The sequence below is a fragment of the Herpailurus yagouaroundi genome, unplaced genomic scaffold (assembly GCF_014898765.1).
Source record: "Herpailurus yagouaroundi ecotype Mexico unplaced genomic scaffold, PumYag 141, whole genome shotgun sequence".
NCBI lineage: Eukaryota > Metazoa > Chordata > Mammalia > Carnivora > Felidae > Herpailurus > Herpailurus yagouaroundi.
In genome coordinates, this window is record NW_024412396.1 from 12,903,083 (window position 1) to 12,912,504 (window position 9,422).

Here is a 9,422-nt window from a genome sequence, read left to right on the forward strand (position 1 = left end):
ATGGAGAATAATGAAGCAGAAAAAAAGAGGGAGACTAAGGCAAATGAGCACAATATAAGAATTAGAGAACTTGGCGACACATTAAAAGGAGTAACAGCAGAATCTTAGGGGTCACAGAAGATGAAGAGAGAGAAAAAGGGGTAGAAGGTTTATGTGAACAAATCATAGCAGAAAACGTTACTAACCTGGGGAAAAACACAGACATCAATCCAGGAAGCACAGAGAACTCCCATTAGATTCAACAAAAGCTGATCATCAACAAGGTATATCATAGTCAAATTCACAAAATACTCAGGCAAGGAAAGTAGCAAGGGGAAAAAAATGTCTTTAATCTATGAGGGAAGACAGATCAGGTTCACAGCAGACCTATCCGCAGAAACTTGGCAGGCCAGAAAGGAGTGGCAGGATATATTCAGTGTACTGAATCAGAAAAATATGCAGCCAAGAATTCTTTATCCAGTAAGGTTGTCATTCAAAATAGAAAGAGAGATAAAAAGTTTCCCAGACAAACAAAAACTAAAGGAGTTCGTGACCACTAAACCAGCCCTGCAAGAAATTTTAAGGGGGGTTCTCTGAAGGGATAAAAGATGGAAAAAACAAAAAACAAAAAGACCAAAAGCAACAAAGACCAGAAAGGACCAAAGAACACCACCAGAAACTCCAACTCTACAAGAAACATAATGGCAATAAATTCATATATTTCAGTACTCACTCTAAACATGAGTACTAAATTCTCCAATCAAAAGACATAGGGTAACAGAATGGATAAGAAAATAAGATCCATCTATATGCTGTTTACAAGAGACCCACTAAAGACACCTTCAGATTGAAAGTAAAAGTATGGAGAACCATCTATCATGCTAATGGTCAACAAAAGAAAGCCAGAGTAGCCATACTTATATCAGACAATCTAGATTTTAAAACAAAGACTGTAACAAGAGATGAAGAAGGGCATTATATCAAAATTAAGGGGTCTATCCACCAAGAAGATCTAACATTGTAAACATTTATACTCCAAACGTAGAAGTACCCAAATACAAAAAACATTTAATTACAAACATAAAGAAACTCATTGATAATAATACCACAATTGCAGGGGACTTCAACACCCCACTTACAATGATGGAAAGATCATCTAAACAGAAAATCAACAAGGAAACAATGGCTTTGAATGACACACTGGACTGGATGTACCCAACAGATATATACAGAACATCGTTTTTTAAAAAAAAAATTTTAGAGGTGCCTGGGTGGCTCAGCTGGTTAAAGTGTCCAACTTCGGCTCAGGTCATGATCTCACTGCTCATGAGTTCGAGCCCCATGTCGGACTCTGTGCTGACAGCTCAGAGCCTAGCGCCTGCCTTAGATTTTTTGTCTCACCCTCTCTCTCTGCCCCTCCCCTGCTTATGCTCTGTCTCTGCCTCTCAGAAATAAATAAATGTTAAAAAAATTTTTGTAATTTTTTTAAATGTTTTATTTAAAATGAGCTGAGGTTGGATGCTTAACCAATTGAGCCAACCAGGTGCCCCAGAACATTTCATCCTAAGACAGCAGAATATACATTCTTCTCCATTGAACATGGAATATTCTCCAGAATAGATCACATACTGGGACACAAATCACCCCTCAATAAGTACAAAACAGATCAAGATCATACCGTCATATTTTCAGATCACAACACTATGAAACTCAAAATTAACCGCAAGAAAAAATTTGGAAAGAAAAAAATTATTTGGAGACTAAAGAACAGTCTACTAAAGAATGAATGGGCTAACCAAGAAGTTAAAGAGGAAATTTAAAAAGTACATGGAAGCCAATGAAAATGATAACCCCACAGCCCAAAATCTCTGGGACACAGCAAAGACGGTCATAAGAGGAAAGTATATAGCAATCCAGGCCTTCCTAAAGAAGGAAGAAAGGTCTCAGATACACAACCTAACCTTACACCTTAAAGAGCTAGAAAAAGAATAGCAAATCAAACCCAAAACCAGCAGAAGACAGGAAATAATAAAGATTAGAGCAGAAATCCATGCTATTGAAACCGAAACAAATAAATTTAAAAAAACAAAAACAAAAACAAAAAGCAGTAGAAGAGATCAATGAAACCAGGAGCTGGTTCTTTGAAGGACTTAACAAAATCGATAAACCCCTAGCCAGTCTGATGAAAAAGAAAAAGGAAAGGACCCAAATAAATAAAATTAAGAATGAAAAAGGAGAGATCACAACCAACACAGCAGAAATACAAACATTAATAAGAAACTATTATGAGCAATTATATGCCAATAAAATGGGCAATCTGGAAGAAATGGACAAATTCCTAGAAACATATAAACTACCAAAACTGAAACAAGAAGAAATAGAAAATTAGAACAGACCCATAACCAGTAAAGAAATCAAATTAATAATCAAAAATCTCCCCCCAAAAAAACAAGAGTCCAGGGCCAGGTGGCTTTCCAGGGGAATTCTACCAACATTTAACACCTATTCTTTTGAAGCTGTTCCAACAAATAGAAAGGAAGGAAAACTTCCAAACTCATTCTATGAAGCCAGAATTATCTTGATTCCAAAACCAGACAAAGCCCCACTAAAAAGTAGAACTACAGACCAATTTCCCTGATGAAAATGGATGCAAAATCTTCAACAAGATACTAGCCAACTGGATCCAACAATACATTAAAAGAATTATTCACCACAACCAAGTAGGGTTTATACCTGGGATGCAGGGCTGGTTTAATATCCACAAAACAATCAATGGGATTCATCACATCAATAAAAGGACAAGAACCACATGATCCTCTCAGTAGATGCAGAGAAAGCATTTGACAAAATACAGTATCCTTTCTTGATAAAAACCCTCAAGAATATAGGGATAGAAGGATCATACCCCCAGATCATAAAAGCCATATATGAAAGACCCAATGCTAATATCATCCTCAATGGGGAAAAACTGAGAGCTTTCCCCCCAAGGTCAGGAACACAACAGGGATGTCCACTCTCACCACTGTTATGCAACACAGTATTGGAAGTCTTTGCCTCAGCACTCAGACAACACAAAGGAATAAAAGGCATCCAAATCAGCAAGGAAGTAGTCAAACTCATTCTTCGCAGATGACATGATACTCCATACGGAAAACCCAAAAGATTCCACCAAAAAACTGCTAAAACTGATCCATGAATTTAGCAAAGTTGCAGGATATAAAATCAATGCACAGAAATTGGTTGTATTTCTATACACCAATAATGAAGCAACAGAAACAGAAATCAAGGAATCAACTCCATTTACATTTGCACCAAAAAACATAAAATACCTGTTAAGCCTAACCAAAGAGGTGAAAAGTCTATACACTGTAAACTAGAGAAAGCTTATGAAAGAAATTGAAGAAGACACACAGAAAAATAGGACAATATTCCATGCTATCAGATTGTAAGAACAAATATTGTTAAAATGTCGATACTACCCAAAGCAATCTACATATTCAATGCAATCCCTATCACAATAACATCAGCATTCTTCACAGAGCTAGAACAAACAATCCTAAAATTTGTATGGAACCAGAAAAGACCCCAAATAGCCAAAGCAATCTTGAAAAAGAAAACCAAAGCAGGAGGTATCACAATCCCAGACGTTGCAAGCTATACTACAAAGTTGTAATCATCAAGACAGTATGGTACTGGCACAAAAACAGACACTCAGGTCAATGGAACAGAATAGAGAACCCAGAAATGGACCCACAGACACATGGCCAACTAACCTTTGACAAAGCAGGAAAGAATATCCAATGGAATAAAGACAGTCTCTTCAGCAAGTGATGCTGAGTGACATGCAGAAAAATGAACCTGGACCATTTCTTGCACCATATGCAAAAATAAATTTAAAATGGATGAAAGACCTCAATATAAGACAGGAAGCCATCAAAATCCTCGAGGAGAAATCAGTCAAAACCTCTTTGACCTCAGCTGCAGCAACTTCTTACTCAACATGTGTCCAGAGGCAAGGAAAACAAAAGCAAAAATCAACTATTGGGACTTCATCAAAATAAAAATTTCTGCACAGCAAAGGAAACAATCGGCAAAACTAAAAGGCAACTGACAGAATGGGAGAAGATATTTGCAAACGACATACCAGATAAAGGGTTAGTATCCAAAATCTATAAAGAACTTATCAAACTCAACACCCAGAAAACAAATAATCCAGTGAAGAAATGGGCAAAAGACATGAATAGACACTTCTCCAAAGAAGACATCCAGATGGCTGACAGACACATGAAAAAATTCTCAACATCATTCATCATCCAGGAAATACAAATCAAAACCACAATGAGATATCACCTCACACCTGTCAGAATGGCTAAAATTAACCACTCAGGCAACAGCAGATGTTGGCAAGGACGCGGAGAAAGAGGATCTCTTTTGCATTGTTGGTGGGAATGCAAGCTGGTGCACCCACTCTGGAAAACAGTATGGAGCTTCCTCAAAAAATTAAAAATAGAACTACCCTACGACCTATCAATTGCCCTACTAGGTATTTATCCAAGGGATGCAGGTGTGCTGTTTCAAAGGGGCACATGCACCCCAATGTTTATAGCAGTGCTATTGACAATAGCCAAAGTATGGAAAGAGCCCAAATGTCCATCGATGGATGAATAGATAAAGAATATCTTTGTACACACACACACACACACACACACACACACACACACAATGGGGTATTACTCAGCAATCAAAAAGAATGAAATCTTGCCATTTGCAACTACATGGATGGAACTAGAGAGAGTGTTATGCTAAGTGAAATTAGAGAAAGACAAATATTCTATGACTTCACTCATATGAGGAATTTAAGATACAAAACAGATGGTCATAAAGGAAGAGAAGCAAAAATAATATGAAAACAGTGAGGGGGACAAAACATAAGAGACTCTTAAAGATAGAGAACAGAGTTGCTGGAGGGGTTGTGGGTGGGGGGATGGGCTAAGTGGGTACAGGGCATTAAGGAAGACACTTGTTGGGATGAGCACTGGGTGTTATACATAGGGGATGGATCACTGGAATCTACCTCTGAAATCATTGTTGCACCATATACTAATTAACTTGGTTGTAAATTTTAAAATTAATTAATTTTTTTAAAAAGAGTCTTCCTTTTTCTTTCTGAATCCCTATCTCACTTTTCTCCCTGGGAACAGATTTTCTCCACCCACTGATCCACATGCACAAGACTCATCATTCCTGCTCTTCAATTCATCCTTCAGCCCCATCACTGATCTTCTAGATCAGTTCTCTACAAATAGTTGGGTCAGTTTCCCCAACTTTCTGTAGCTACAAAAAAAGAAATATTTCAAAATATTAATTTTAGTTACCTATAAGTTTAGAATTGTAAATAGTTTTTTTTTTTTAATACTAGTCTGTGTTTTTTCTAAATTTTCTATAATGAACATGCACTACATTTACAATTACCAAGGAAAAAATAGCTGGGCTACATTGTCTCTGTCTCATCCCAATCTTCCATCACCAGCACTCTTTTTAGTTATATCTCCACCTCACCCCTTCCTTGTAAATGATCTTTTGAAAGATAAAGTACTGTTAGCATAACACAGGTAAGTTAAGCAAAGAGGAGCAGTCATTAACAGCAATGTCAAGGGGTTTTTTTAATGCTTATTTATTTTTGAGAGACAGAGTGCGTGCGCGGGTATGAGCGGGGAAGGGGCAGAGAGAGAAGGAGACACAGAATCGGAAGCAGGCTCCCAGCTTTGACCTGCCAGCAGAGCCCAATGCGGGGCTCGATCTCACGAACTGTGAGATCATGACCTGAGCCCAAGTCAGACGCTCAACTGGCATCAACAGGTGCCCCAAGTTTTACTGTCTTGTATATTATACATTATCTGCTTTCGGGAATTGGAAAAACCTGAAAAGTCATGTGCCATTCCTCCAGGATGAAACTGGGACCCTAGAGGAAGGGCTGCCAGTTTTGTGGGGCAGGAGAGGAAGAAAAGAGACCCTCCAAGGTGAACTTTCCAGATGGACCAAGGGTGAGTCTGTGGAGAAAATAAAAAATTGTTTGGCCCCCTCCTGTGGCTTGGATGTAAAATCATGAATATGGAATGGTGTAAGCTAGGCCTCCACATACTCCTCTACCAGATATTACAGAAATAAATAAGAAATAGCAAGCAAACAAACCAAAAAGTCTGAGGTATAAGTAACAAATGAGAGGTTCAAAAAAATAAGTATCAAGGAAGACATCTGACTCTCTTTTCTCCTTTGGTCATTGTCACCCCTCTGGTCCAGCCCATACGTAAGTATGTAAGAAACCAAGAAAAAATGCTGGTGACAAAATAGATCTCTAATATTACATACAAACACATACACACAAACATACAAAAATGGGACACTTTTGAAATCATTGCTAATCCACCATTAAGTCATTTCCAGGCCTAGCCTTTGCCAATGGGCTGCAATGACCATCATCCTAGCCTATACTGTGTCAGGCATCAAGTATGCACCATAATAAGAGAGAGAAAATTCTTCCATTTTCTGGTAGGACTGCAAGTAATCTGATCTGGACATGGTAGACTTTATTAATATTAAAAACAAATTAGGCAAAGAAAAGTTTGACGATTTTCCTCGTTATGATATTACACACTCTTGGTTTTAAATATTCTTCCTTGTGACTAACGTATCTCTCCTATGGCCATTAAGTCCCTTTCCTCTTATTCTATTTCACCTTATGGTGGAGAATAACAGCGGCTTACCATCTTCCCTAGGGACCCTTCATTGTTAAGAGCCCACCGTGACATTACCTAACCATTCTGTAAGCACCAAGTATTCCACATTTATTTGACCTTTCCTCATGTACTCCATTCTCCCACTCCAATAAAATTTATGGTTTCTCTTTGAATCTACTCCAAGTTTTCTTGCTCTCCTAAACCATGGAACTAAATCAAATATGTTAACTTCTAGGTGACTTCTAAACATTACACACTCCCTATTATAAATGAAAGAAACACGGGATTGTAAAGGGATTTCTTTGATGTGCTGGAATATATGGCTATGCGGATGCATGCTTTAAGAATTGTCTTTTTTATGGCACTGGACAAGTCAAAAGAACAGGTTTTGCCATTTAAATCATTGATACTTGGTAAAATGGCGCCATCTAGTGGCCTTGACCAGTAACAACATCTGGAAGAGAAGGGTAGGAAGAAAACTGTAAATCAATTACAGTGCAAAATGACAACTCCAAGAAACTAGCAGGGCCAAGGCAATTTAATACCAATAGGTCGATTGACTCTGGGGACCATAATTCTTATTGTATTGACTGGGTCACTGGAACAGCTTGACAAATAACGTAGCTTTTTCCCAGAGAAAAGCACACTGTTCTGCAAGTGCTAGGTCCCATTGGAGGTTTACCAGGAGAGAAGAGAAGCAAGCAAACACCTATTTCGTGCCTAACACTGTTCAAAGCATTTTGCATGCTTCCTCCCTTCCTCCCCTACTTAATCATGACATCCACATTGTGAGTCAAGTATTATTATCCCCGTTTTACAGATGAGAAACTGAGGCCCAGAGAGGCTAAAATCTCTGATACACACATATGATACAATCTGACTCTAAAACCTACATGCTTTCCCTTGTGCCACCCCCAGAGCGGATATATAGGAAAACTCAATCCCCTCTTATCTCCCTTTCCACAGGGAAGACTAAGGAGACACTGCTGGTCCAGTGTAACCACCAGGGAGTTCATGCTGTGATGTATAGCTGTGCCCAAAGTCATATTTTGGAAAGATGCCAAAAGGCAAATGTGGAAGTCATGGACATAATTCAACAAACAGTGATGGAAGAACCAGGTAACTACGGAATTTCCTATAGCCCAGTTTAAACATTATTTTTTTGTCTTGTCATTATTTTTGTCTGCCCTTAAATCTGAAGCTCCTTGTTACCAGGGGCTATACTCTTGATAATGTCACAGTACTGCTAAATAAATATTGATCAAGTTCAATGAAAGTTCCTTGTTCATACCTCCATCTCTTCTGTCATGACAAAGCTCCTGGCATTGACACAGACAATCCAAAGTGAGAAGCCTGCTTTCTTGGGGGGGGGGGGGGGGGGAGGGGAGTGGAGGGATTCAACTTAAAGAACAAGAAAAGGCTGCCAGAGTTTCAGTCCTTTTCAGACACAGGCTGGCTACACTTACTGACTAATAGAGTCACTCCCCAGGTTAATAAACCAGCATGCATATCAAAGGCAGAGAATACAGAGAATGGGGTCAAAAGTACTTATTCTTCTCAAAGTTGAGTCTTGTGTGAAGTAGAGGATTTTTAGGACATTATATTTTCATTCATGTAATAATTTTTTAATTCAACCATTAAATCTGTTAGGTAAATGAATCAATGAGACAGACTTTTAAAAAAAGTGGATAAGATAGCAATGATATTGTCACCAAAAAAAATAATAATAATGATGAGCTCCTGATATAAACAGGATAAAAAGATAAGAAAAATAGAATTAAAAAATAATGGAAAGATGCAATGAGTTCTTTAAGTCCTATGGGTAGTTTTTGTTGTTGACTTGTTTTATTTCCTAAAGGAATTATCACTTGAAGCATGATTGCATTCAGGAAAATTTTCTTGAGAACTCCATTCTAACTAGGAAGATAAACCAAAGGACAAAAATAAAAATATTGAATTTTATATTTCTTCTAACACACACACACACACACACACACACACACACGCGGGCACACTCAATTTTGATATGTATCTATAAGATGTTCTCAAAGAAAACCTTAGCCTGTTACAAATTCCAGCCTAAGCTAAAGAAATAAACTAGTGGTCCATAAGGGAGTTAATTAATTGAGTACCTGAAGGCTTCCTAATGAGTCCATAACATCTTCAAATAGAATCTAGGCCACTTAGCTTCTAGGTTTGTCCTAGAATCTCCACACAGCAAAAACTCATTCTACCTATGTGGGCCATACCCTGTGTGTTTGCTGGGGATTTGGGGAATGAACAGAGGCTAAATCTAGAGTCATGCTTTTCCATTATGAAAATGGACTTGGTGGCTCCCATCAGTAGAACAGAGGGTCTGCGAGATAAGAGAAGTCATTCTGTGTGTTTTTCTACCCATTCTCTCTTGAGGGCTCTCTGCCAAAAATAGAAATTTCCAGACCCCTGCCTGTGTTGAGGGGTTCCTGCTCTGTTGCCCAGGAACACAGCTTTACCAGCTGACCCTAATAAGGGTAGGAATGACTGAAAAGGACAAAGGGAATACCACGTGGAGTATGAGAAGATGTTTGTTCAGGTAAAAGCAAATCATTCAAAAGACTTGGCACAAATTGTTCATAGGGAGAGAGAACACTGAAAAGGTAGGCAAGGGACAGATTATGAAAAGTCATATGCAAATGCTAAGGAGATATATACTTTAGATTATACTTC